Raw genomic sequence first — 10,298 nt, forward strand, 5'->3', positions numbered from 1 at the left:
CGGCAAGATAAAAACCTCGAGCGTGGACTTCCTCGAGAGTCTCCATTCGGGCTTGACACTTAGCCAATTCGCTGCTCCATTTTGCCCTGTCGGAGGCCACCCTCAACTCAGCTTGAACGACCACAACTTCTCTCTTGTATACAATGATAGATTTATCAGTCGCATCTTTCGTCTTCTCAGCCTTGGCCTTGGCTCGTGTAGCTTCAGCCTTATCATTTACAGCTTCAGTCCGGGCTTTAGCAAGTTCGGCACCCAGTCCCTCAATTTCCCTGGCCTGAGCCCAGTCTTTCGCTTCAGCACTACGGAGCTGAGCTTCAGCTGAGGTCAGTTGAGCCTTAACATCTTCCTTTTCGGCAACGAGCCAATTCATGTTCTCCTTCCACTTGTGGCAATCAGCCCAAACTTGATTCACCTTGCCCCGGAGCTGCCAATCATGTCCAGCTTTTGCTACAGCTGAGACGTCGAAATATTAGCCTCTGAAGTAGGGATGAGAATGCCGTACTCTGTTAAAATCAAAGCTACTTGCTCATCCAGCTCAGATAGGCTTTTTGAGCTTTGTCCAATGTAGCCCGGAGATCCTTCAGCTCCTCTTTCTTTTGACTGCAAAGAAGCCTCAGGGCCTTCTCTTCGTCCGAGACTCTCTTGAGCTCAATCTTACATTTTTTCAGCTCGGCCTTGAACTTTGTAATAGCCTATACGATAAATAAAGACGCGTTAGTAGAAGAGGAAAACAAAGGGAGAAAAACATGCTAAAGATAGGTAGATCCTTACCCGGGAAGAGAGACGCTGGGCCTATGCAAAAATGGAGGATGCATCATTGAAATCATCGGCACGCTCAACTCCTGCATAGCAACTCTGAAAAGGATCGCTCCCGATGACCTTAATTAGATCTGGCATATGCAAAGTATTGGCTTCCTCGATTGCCTCTTTAGAATAAGTTGGCAACGAAAGGGAATGACCTGTTGTCGCGGCCCGGAGCTCTTCACTTGGGGCATTCTCATTAATCCTAGGGGCCTCAACATTTGCCCCTATGCTATAATTGTTGAAGACGGAGGGACAATCTTTGGTTCCGAGGATAGGGGGACTTGCCCGTCTTTTCACTTCGGGCATCCTCGCCACACGACATTTGGAGGATTCTCGATACCAAAGTCCTTCTTGATGATGCAATCACCATGGGTAATCTCTTCAAGTGTCAGCGGTACCACCGGTTTTGCCGGTCGGGAAGCTGAGGAGGATAATGCTTTGTCTTTTTTAGGGACCGCCTTGGAAGTTTTTGCCATGGTTGTAAGACAAGAAATATAGGTAAGCAGGGATATAGTGTTTCTTGCTAGAGCTTTAAATTTTGCGGCAATTGAAGAGGAGAAGGAAACAGGTAGCTAATGAGATGAAAATTAGAAGGGATTGAAGAAAAGTGAAGTTATTTAAGGAAGACCCCCCATATTTATAGAGGGGCAACGACGTTCCGAAGGTATTAATGGCCAACAAATACTGGCGTGCATTTAACATTTTTTGGAAAGTGTGCCGACGGGACGTTTCGATAGCTTCGATCGTTGGTTCAACGAGCATGATGTCATCGCAAAGAGCTCGAGAAAATTAAGGTCAAATTCGTTTCATGTCATTTTATTCTAAGAAACGCGAGGACTATCTGTATACGATCAAAATCGAAGAGTATGATTTTGATGGCTTAAAATGGGCTATAGGCCCGAGTCCGAGGAGATTCGAAGTGGGTGGCGAACAGCTATCTCGGGGAAGCTGATCAAGTGTGTGGCATAGATTGCATCGAGGGAAGCATTATCATGGGTCAATCAAGAAAGAGCGAGAATTTTCTTATGGACATGTGGACCTAGGCATTAATTATAGGATAAGTGTCGTACAAGATTGGACAGATCCGTACTAGGCCATTACACCTGTACCAATAGAATCCTTTGCTTTTATGAGAGACGTACTATATTGAGGTTTCCCCTCCTACATAAAGGAGACCCCAATCACTTTATAAAGCATCAGATCATTCATTGCAATAGAACATTCTTATTCTTCTCTTATTTAATGTGCTCTCCAATTACTCTTCAACTTCATAACTTTTACTTTATTATTCATACTTTATTATTCTTAGCTGACCTCGAAGTCCTTGGATAGTCGAGCTCAAGGCCCCCTACTGTCTCAACAACATTGACTTGGCTCTTTTTTTTTTTACTTAAGCTCAATATTACTTGTATAATCGCTAGTATTAAAATATATTATGTATCTTTAAAATCACAAAATATCTTTAATTGTTACTCACATTTTTTGATGTAAACAGAAGTTCAACACAAAAATAATTATTTTTTTTCTTTTTACCCTTAGTAATAATTATCCTTGAAGACTACAAATACCTCAATTATGTATAGCTTTGCTCAAATACCAATTAAGAAAGATTAAATATTAAGATATGAATAAGGTTAAAATAGTCATATCTCATCCTACTTAATTTTTCATAAGGGGTATGTACAAGAGAATCATGACATGTAAATTCAGATGGGAGGAGTACTAATTTCTTTGGTTCGAGAATCCCCATGTCTGAGGTCGAGAAGCTACAATACTCTCGTTGATCGAGGTTAGATACTCGTATGTACCAGGTGCATACTCGACGCAAGGTATCTCATAGGAGACACCGAAATCGGTATTTCCACCAGGTTTAAGCTTGGATCTATATTGGCTTGTAAATTACTGATGAGTGATCACAGAGCAGATTTAAAGTTTCATTATTTTTGTGTTATGTCTATGTAACTGGCCACCTCTCGTGAGAAATTGGATCCCAAAGTATTTGGTTATCTAAAAAAGTACTATATGTAACTGTTCGTAATTGATATTTTGGTAATAATATGAAGAAAAAAGGCATGTAGGCTGCATCCAAAATAGATTATTGTAAAAACTCGTTCTTCCAAAATCCAAATCTCGATAGCTATCCACATGCCAATCATCCTATTATAATTATCGAGTACGTTAATCAATGATCGAGATGCTAATATAGTATTGTGCAATTAATTAATTGTATATATAAATATGTAGACTTCTATTTACCTCGAAAATACAAGTAACAATTAAACTTGAATTGTGGTTATAGAAATATGTGATTTAGCTCAATACCAATTAATAATCAAGAAGTATAAAGTATAAAGGAAGGAAATGAGTGAATCAAACCAGTGTTACTTAAGCAATATCGACCTTGAGCCCAGTGACATCGAGATGGGTTAAGAGCAGTAAAGTAAGAAAAATAAAGCAAGAACGGTAAAGCTAGAGGACAATTTTGATGAACAATGAGCGAGAAAAGTAGGATAGCATATTCTTTGCCAAATGATTAGACAATGTTTACAATTGATTGGGCCCCCCTTTATATAATAGGGGAACCCTAAATAAGGTACAAATCTATTTACAATAAGGAATCTTATTGGGACAGTTGTATAACAGCCTAGTACGGATTCGTACAAATCTATTTCGGAATTTATGCCATGATCTTGGGGACGTGGCAGGAATCTTGTCCTTCTGTAACAAACTCATAATGGCACCATCTCGGAGTCGGTCATACCTGACTCCGATGTTCCTCGAGCATTTAGATCTTCAAACCTCGTATTCCTTCATCGAGATTGAACTTGATCCTTAGTGAGCTTATTCCTTGGCGCGTGCCTTCTGTTCATCGATGTGAACCTCTGAGTCCACGAAATCAGGGGCACCCGATTTTACTGTACACAGATAGTCCCCGCGTTTTTTAGTGTAAAATTATAAGAAACGATTTGAACCTCGATTTCCCGATGTCTCTGATGATGATGTCACTTCCGTGATGTAGGCATTCAGAGTGACTAAAATGTCCCGTCAGTTCACTTCCCCAAATCATTAAATGTGTGCCAGTGATGGTCGGCCACTAGCGTCGCCGAACCGTCGCCGTTTATCTATAAATACGGGGTTCCTTCTAAGAATTAAGAACTTTACTCTTTCATTATATTTTCTCTGATCACCTTTCCTCTTCATATCTTTCTTTTATCATTTGCTTTCACCGCCCCTTTAAGTGCCGGAAAATGCTAAACTCCCAGAAAACACCATGCTTCGCTATCATCTGCATTTCATAGCTTAAAACTATGGCCAAGACATCCAAAATAGTCCCCCAAAAAGAGAATGCACCATCTTCTTCTACTTCCCGGCCAGCCAAACCGGTGGCGCCACCGGCTATTCACGAAATTACTCCTGGCCCATGCATGATAAAGAAGGATTTCAATATTGAAAATCCCCCAAACATACAAGGACGATGCGAACATATATCTCGATATATTAGTTCGGTATCGAACAAGTACCTCAAAGCCATGAAGAAGGACTGCGGCTGGAGAGACGATGTCGTGGTCTAGATCCCGAGCCCTTAGGAAAGCATCACTACCCCACGTGGAGGGGTTCTTAAGTGTTTACACTGGGTCCCTTCGGTATGGTAGTGATCGATTTCCGCAAGAGGTTACCCTAAGCCAGATCCATCCATCTTTTTGGAGAATAGTGATTATGCTGCGCTAATTCTCCAACCAAGCCGAGGGACTAGAATTTACCCTCGACCATCTCATTCAGCTGTATCGATCAAAGCTATTTCGGGGGCTCATCAAGCTGCAATGTCGATCAAAAAAGGCCTTCTTTGCTAGTAACGATGATGACAAAGATTGAGGCTGGATGAGCTGGTTTATTAGAGTGAGGACCTCAGATGTCATCCCTAGGGAAAAAATTCCATTCCCGGAGAGATGTAACTTTAACCATAAGTGAAGTTCTTTTCCAAATACCTACTTATATCATGTTTTTATGTTTTGTAATGCCTTTACCTTTTCTTCAACCGTTGCTTGGATGCCCCGTGCTATCTGAGACCTCAAGAACTGGGTCCAAAAGTTAGCTGCGACCTCCTCGTATGTTGGGTGCAAATGGCGAAATTTATCGAGGGGCAAATAGGAGGCCAAACATCATGGTCAGTTCACTCTCTTCCCAGATTTTGATACTTTTCTTTTACTAGTGATGTCATCTCATTCATGTTTATTTGTGCAGGATTCGGAGACATCTTTGAAATAAGGCAGTCCTACCTAGGGAAGGGACCGAGTCCCCGATTCCGGAATCGTAGAAAGACAACAAGAGAAAAAGGGCTTCGAAACCTGAAGGCCCCCAAGCTAAGAAAGCCCCTGCCCGAAGACTAAGGAAGAAACTTATTCATGTGGACATGGACTCGGTCCACCAATTCACGGATGATAATAAAACGAGGGCAAAGAATCGGCACTGGTGCCTCGAGCTAGGAAACCAGTCAAAGCTGCCAAGCCCTTCGAACCGGAGATGTTTCCTCTCGGTGAGGAAACTCCGAAGAAACACTCGCGCAAAACCCCCGAGTCTTCTGAGATAAAGATTATTCCTCCGCCTTCGACAAGTACACTGGAGGGGACGTGTGCTAAAAAATTCGAAGCTAATCAGAACGCCCCGAGTGAGGAGCTTGGGGCCGTGACAATAGGTCATTCCCCCTCTCTACCGTCTTATTCCGAGGAGGCAACAAAAGACTGTAAAGCTCTGCGTACGGCTGATCCAAGCAAGGTCCTCGAAGAAGATCCCTTTAAAGATTGTTTTACTGGGGTCGACGATGCTGCCGAGCTTAATGATGTATCTACCCTCTTTGAAGAGGCTCAACGTCTCTTCTCCCGGGTAATCACTAATCTTTGTTATTGCAAAAATTCTTTATTTTCTTCTCCTTCTATGTTAACTGACATCTCTCTGTCTTTCGTGTAGGCCATTACCAAGTTCAGGGCCGAGCTAAAGAAAGCTTCGAGTGAAGAAAAGGCCTTGAGGCTCCTCTGTAGCAAAAAAGAGGAGGAGCTCAAGGATCTTCAGGCTGATTTGGCCAAAGCTCAAAGAAACGAGGCTGAGCTAGAAGAGCAGGTGACTATGATTTTAACACACTATGGTCTTCTTGGCCTTAATTCAGAGGCTAACACTTTGATGTCTTAGCTGCAACAAAAGTTGGATATGTTTGGGCAGCTCCGGGGCGAGGTTGACCAAGTTAAGACTGACTGCCATTGATGGAAAGAGAACATGGATCGGCTTGCTACCGATAAAGAAGCTGTTACAACCCAACTGCCTTGGATGAAACTCAACTCTGAGGCATTAAAGTGAAGAGTCTATCCCAGGACAAGAAAATTGAGGAGTTAGAGGCAGAGCTTGCCAAAGCCGGTGCCGAGGCTGCACATGCCAAGGATAAAGTTGAGGAGACGAAGGCTACGGTTGATTAGACTATTGCCGTATACTTAAGGGATGCCAAGGATGTTCAGGCGGAGCTAACGGAGGCCTCTGACTGGGAAAAACATAGTAATGATTTGGCCAAGTGCCAACCCCGGAAGAAGACTCTCGAAGAAATCCACGCCTGAGGATTTGACCTCACTGAAGAAATAGCCCAAGCGAAGGCACTGAAAACCGATGCCAGGTTTCTTGTTTCTTCTGATGATAAAGATGCTGTGAGTGGTTCCAAGGGTGGGGAAGGGGAAGATGGAGTCCCTGAGGAGGAGGAGGTTCCCAAAGATAGAGCTCTCGAGGATGCAGTTCCTGAGGATGTTGCTTCCGGGGATGTTGCTACCGGGGATGTAGCCCCGAAATAGATTAGGCTTTTTTATTTTTTGTTTTTTGTTGATTTGTGTAAGGGCCCATCGTGGGTGTTGTAAATATATTTTTTAAACATCCCTTATAAATATAAAGAACCTCTTTACTTTATCTTCGATTTGTGTGGAATTCCGTTTCATCTTCGTTTGTGAATTTTTTTTATAACAACCCTTTGGTTTTTATTGATCAATGGGCGATGTTTATAATAGAGTATCTTTTAAGGGTTTTTTTAATCCTCAAGCTAAGATTAAGTTGATTTGACACGAGCTCGGGATGAGGGGACTCTTGAGTCCGAGTTGAGTGAGAGCAAGGTCTCGAACCCTATATGTTTTGGCCCTTAGGTTCTTTTATATCAACCCTTAGGCTCTTTTATGGAGGCTCTTTTATATAGGCCCTTAGTCTCATTTAGGTTGTCCCTTAGGCTCTTTTATATCAGCCCTTAGGCTCTTTTAGGTTGGCCCTTAGGCTCTTTTATATCGAGTCAATTCGGCCTCTAAAACGACTATAAATGTTTCCTCTTTTTGGCTAAAAGACTAAGTGAAAATCTATATATACCTTATCATGTGGTTTTTTGTACCCGTTGGGTTTTTCGAAGGTTCAACGGATCGGAACCTTATTTGTAATTTGTTTGTGTAAACACAAACGAATAACTCTTGAGGTTGAAGGCTGATGTTAGCAAAGACTTTAAATAGTTCAAAGGCTGATTTTGATCAGAGCCTTTTATCATTTGCTTTTGCCGAGGGTAGCCTGATTTAACCAGTTTTTTCAAAGTGTTTGAAGCCCTTTAGTTTATGGCGGAAGTTGGACGTCTTTGAGCTGCATTATTTTGGCCATAGCCTTTTTATATGATCGTAGTCTTTAATGTGGCCGCAACCTTCGGGTATGTTTCTTGGATTTGTTTCACGATAACCTTTCGAACTCGTTCGAAAGGTTAGTCCCCGAGTATGGTGGCCTTGGCCTTTATATCCAGGGGATGCCTCTTTGAAGTCTTATGAATTCAAGATTTTTTATAACTCGGATGCGTTGACTGTCGATAACAGTCCTCAAGTATTCGGGGTGTATTTGCGTTCTGGACCTTGGGCCATTTCTCATAGAATTATAAGTGTAAATCTTGTATAATAGTAGACTTCTTTGAGACACAAAGTGTTTTGATGTAGAAAGAATGCTTCTTTGAATAATTGATACATGCGTACATGTTTTGTCGCCGGGGCTTGACTATTCTATATGGACACAGTTCATATGACTGTTTGGCCCATTACAAAGTTATCATATCGAGGCCCTCTTTGGCGTGAAGTATTTTTCTCGAAAATATATTCTCCGAGGGTGATTCCCCCAGTATTCGAGGTTGATTGGAAAGAAGCCTTAGATAATTTCGAGTACCCTTTAGGTAGCACATAATTGTTGCCTCGTTAAAAACCTTGCCGGTAAAACCCATTTGGGACAAAATCTGATCTAAGAGAAAAAGAGAGCAACACATGCTTCAAAACCTAAGGCCTTCGTGTAAAAAGGTGCCTTCAATAGCTTCGATCGAACACCTACAATAGGTTAGTTTCAATTTCAAATGGACAGAAAGAGAAAATCATACCTTAGCAATAGTATCATTTGAGTAGTGATACATTCCAATTGTTTGACAATTGCTCGCCTTCCATCATGCCAATTTTGTAAGATCCTTTGCCAACAACTCCGAGGACTCGGTACGGTCCCTCCCAATTGAGGCCTACTTTCCCTTTATTCGGTTCTCGAGTATTGAGGGTGAATTTTCGTAGAATCAAGTTCCCAATTTAAAAGTGTCGAAGGTTGGTCTTTCTATTGTAGTATCTCTCGATTCTTTGCTTTTACACGGCCATCTGAACAAGTGCTGCCTCTCGTTTTTCATCTAATAACTCGAGGCTAGTATTCATGGCTTCGTGATTTGACTCCTTTGATACGTGTCGAAACATGGCGCTAGGTTCTCCGACCTCGACAGGGATAAGGGCTTCGGAGCCATATACTAAAGAAAACGGAGTAGCCCCTGTGCTAGACTTCGATGTTGTTCGATATGCCCAAAGGACCTCGGGTAGAACTTCTCACCATTTTCCCTTTGCATCGTCCAACCTTTTCTTTAGGTTTTGAATGGTGGTTTTGTTTTTTGACTCAGCCAGTCCATTTCCAGTTGGGTAGTACGGTGTTGATAAGATCCTCTTTATCTTATGTTCCTCGAAATCTCTACCACCTTGCTGCCGAGGAATTGCTTTCCATTGTCACATACAATCTCGACAGGCATCCCAAACCGACATATGATATGGTCCCAAATGAAGTCAATAGCTTTACCTCGGGCCGTTGGTAGAGGGCCGACTATGTCCGTTCCCCATTTCATGAAAGTCCATGGGGATAGGACCGAGTGGAGTTGTTTTCCGGGCTGATGGATTATCGGTGAAAACCGTTGGCACTTATTACATTTTTTGACAAATTCCTTAGTATCTTTTTCCATGATGTCCCAGTAATACCCTGCTCTAATAATTTTGCTAATCAAAGAATCGGCACCAAAGTGGTTCCTACAAGTACCTTCGTGGATTTCTGGTACAACATAATCGGTGTCCCCCGTCCCTAAACATACCACCAATGTCACATCGAACGTTCTCCTGTACAATGTTCTATCTTCATCTAATGCGAACCTAGCAGCCTTGGTTCATAAGGCCCTCAATTCTTTGTGGTCTGATGGGAGTTTTCCATTCTTCAAATAATCGATATGTTATTCCTCCTGTCCGAGGTCAAGCTTGTAGAATTTATCTCGGCATGACCCTCTTCAACCATAGGCCTCGATAATTGGACGATAGCCCCCGAGAGAATATCATCTTCTTTGACCGAGGATCCCAAATTAGAAGCGCATCGGCCTCACTATTTTGTTCTCGAGGTACATGATCCTGAGTCCATTCCTAGAAGCGATGTAATGTTACATGTAGTTTATCCAAGTATAGTTGCATCCTATCCTCTCGAATTTCAAAACTTTTGTTTACTTGGTTTACCACCAATAGTGAATCGCACTTGGCTGTAGTGACTTCTGCTCTCAAGCTCTTAGCTAGATCGAGACCTGTAATCATGGCCTCATACTCGGCCTCATTATTAGTCAACCTAGAAGTTTTGATAGATTGTCTAATGGTATTGCCCGTAGGCGGCTTCAAGACAATGCCAAGCGCGAACCCTTTCACATTCGAGGCACCGTCCGTGAAAAGGGTCCATACCCCCGATGATGTACCCGTTCTTAGCAGGAGTTCTTTCTCCACTTTTGGTACAAGGGTCAGTCTAACATCGGCCACGAAGTCAGCTAGGATTTGAGATTTGATGGAGGTTCGGGGTCGATTTTCGATATCGCACCCGCTAAGTTCGATGGCCTATTTGGCTAACCGGCCCGATAGTTCGGGCTTATGCAAAACTTTTTAAAGGGGGTAAGAGGTCAATACACATATGGGATGACATTAAAAATATTGCTTTAGCTTCCTAGATGCGCTTATCAATGCAAGTGCTAATTTTTCTAAGTGAGGGTATCTACTTTTAGCATCTCATAGAGTTCGACTTACATAATAAATAGGGAAATGCATACCTTGATCTTCTCAAACTAGTACGCCACTTATAGCTATATCGGATACTTCCAAATATAAGTAAATCTTTTCGTCTACCTTCGGGGT

The sequence above is a fragment of the Nicotiana tabacum genome, chromosome 22 (genome assembly GCF_000715075.1).
Source record: "Nicotiana tabacum cultivar K326 chromosome 22, ASM71507v2, whole genome shotgun sequence".
In the NCBI taxonomy this organism is placed as follows: Eukaryota; Viridiplantae; Streptophyta; class Magnoliopsida; order Solanales; family Solanaceae; genus Nicotiana; species Nicotiana tabacum.